Raw genomic sequence first — 2,234 nt, 5'->3', positions numbered from 1 at the left:
GGAGCCTTTTTGTGCAGGGGGACAGAGCTGCCAGAGGAGGGGATTATGAGACACCAAGAAAGGTCTAATTTCTGTCCTCCGGGAGATGGAAAAATCATGAGGGCAATAAAGGTGAAACCTAAACCAGGGTTTAAGAGCCCACAGCAGGAAGCAGTGGGAGCACCCATCCTGTAGGAGGAAGGAGCCAAACCCACCAAGAGGGCAATCAGCTCTCGCAGCAAAAGGGATCTTGCAACTGAGGCACGGCCCTGGGACAAGGTCACCTTTTCCCACCTCCCTCCTGCTCTCAGCACCTGCCCACAGCAGACACCCGCAGCTGGGCACGGGCTCTGCTCAGCCCCCTGCCATGCTGAGCTGGGCTTGAATCTCATGGGGCATGGGGCAGGCAAAGAACAGCAATGCTGCACTTCCTACAAGTCTCTGGCCCCATCCGGGGTCACACAGACACTCAGCTCTTCCACTCAGACCCAACAGTGAACCCCAAATGATGCAGCTGGGGTCCTGCCTCTCAGCTGACACTGGGCCATGGGTGTCCTGCTGCTCACCTTGCATTTCCATGTCATCCAACCCCAGAGTCTGAACTTGCAGACACATGGAGAGAGCAAATGAAGGGGCCAAGCAGATGGTAGCAGCAAGCACAAGGGATAACACCTCTATCTTATCAGTACAGTGGCTGCTGCAATGCAAGCACTGAGGGGCAGCTCTTCTCATGGTTGCTTGGGATTCCTGCTGATGTCCATCTTCAGCTTTGCTGATTGATTCCCCTGTACAGTCAAAGGCTACGCTCACAGCGATTTTCTCTTTGCTTTGCAATTTTTAGCAGGATCTAAGTAAATTTTATTTACTCAATCCCACCTGGGGTAGGAGTGCTTCATAACAGTTTTGTTTCCTTTCAGAGACAGCACAGGATTGGGAGAGCAGGAATGCTGCCATCTGCATTGCCAGACAGTGCAGTGATTTCATATCGTCAGCATTTGGAATAAGGCAGCTGGGACAGGCAGGTAAAAGGGTTCCTGGCAGAGAAAGCTGCCACAGCCTCTAAAGCACAAAGCCCACCTTGCGCTGGGAAGGGGCTGAGCCCAGCACTGCTGAAGGCATGACAAGTCACCTTGCACATTTGCCCTTGTCTTCTTCTTCTCCCTGACCCTCATCTCTCCATTTCCACTGGATTCAGGATGTTGAGCTGCACACAGCCCTGCTCTGACCCAGTATATCTGGTAGTTTTTCTCTTGTTCAGCTCTGGATCAGGAACATGGTGAGCAATGAGCTGGAAACTGAGAACTGCAACTACAAGTGGTGACTTTGTACAGGACTCTGCAGAGCATGCCCAAAGCTGCCCCAAAGCAAGCAGAAAAGGGTCTGAACACTCCTTCTGCATGTCCTACTCCATGAGATTAAAATAGATCTAACTAAGGCAATATCTAAGTTAACATATACACAGAAAACAACCTACCGTGAGAAGGAGCAGCACAGGATTCTGCTCACAGCCCCCAGGTGGTAGAGGAGTCTGCAGTGCCTCTGCTGCAGTCTCAGACTCTCTGGGTTTATATGATTTCCTGTCACGGCACACACTCCGCTGCACGCGTAAGGTGGTGTGACAATGCCCCAGAGGCCTGGAGTCCCAGCCAGCTACCGCAGATCAATGCTGATGACAAACGAGGCAGGTCTTGCTAGGTGACCTAAGGATTTATTAATTTTATTATCCGACCAGAGGAAAGGCCCCCAAACATAGCGGTTCCGGATATTTTCAACAAGGGAGGTCTCAGGGGAGGGTACAGCTCCTCATCCAATCTGAGAAGTTTAGGGGAGGAACATAAGGCAGGGTTTGCAATCTTCTAGCCAATTGGACACACAGGGGGAGGGAAACAGTTCAAATAAACCAATGGAGCTCCCAGGATTTGGGGATTTCCAAAGGGGAGATCTCGCAGGGGGTTGATAGAAGAAGGGATTGACAACTGCGGGGAAGAGGAACTGGGATTGTTTAAAATTAGGGGTTGGTTTTAGGAAAGGTAGACACCTAGCAAGGAGGGTATAATTTGGACTGAACTGATGAGGCAGGGGGTGGAAACGGAACAGACCATTAAGGACAAAAACACACTGTAACACTCTCCAGGAAGAGACAGTTAGATTTATCAAGCAGGCCTAAGGATGAATTTTCTCAGGACATCACACCGCACTTCTGTTTCTCCAAAGGTTTTTTAGAAGTTGACGAATGTAGTTTTAGTACTGAATAG

The 2,234-nt window shown here is 50.3% G+C and overlaps 1 protein-coding gene across 1 annotated transcript in view; it reads right to left on the bottom strand.

The window, feature by feature from the left end:
- The window catches only part of LOC121365258 (endonuclease domain-containing 1 protein-like), a 17,235-nt gene extending 15,501 nt beyond the window's left edge, over positions 1 to 1,734 (bottom strand). The window contains exon 1 of the mRNA XM_041489293.1: positions 1,454 to 1,734. The gene's annotated coding sequence lies outside the window, so the exon portion shown is untranslated. The remainder of the gene's footprint in view (positions 1 to 1,453) is intronic.
- Between the last annotated feature and the right edge of the window lie 500 nt (positions 1,735 to 2,234).

This window comes from Pyrgilauda ruficollis, unplaced genomic scaffold (genome assembly GCF_017590135.1).
Source record: "Pyrgilauda ruficollis isolate IOZ18807 unplaced genomic scaffold, ASM1759013v1 scaffold917, whole genome shotgun sequence".
In the NCBI taxonomy this organism is placed as follows: Eukaryota; Metazoa; Chordata; class Aves; order Passeriformes; family Passeridae; genus Pyrgilauda; species Pyrgilauda ruficollis.
Note: the sequence above shows the minus strand (reverse complement) of the source record. Positions and strands in the feature narration are given on the sequence as shown.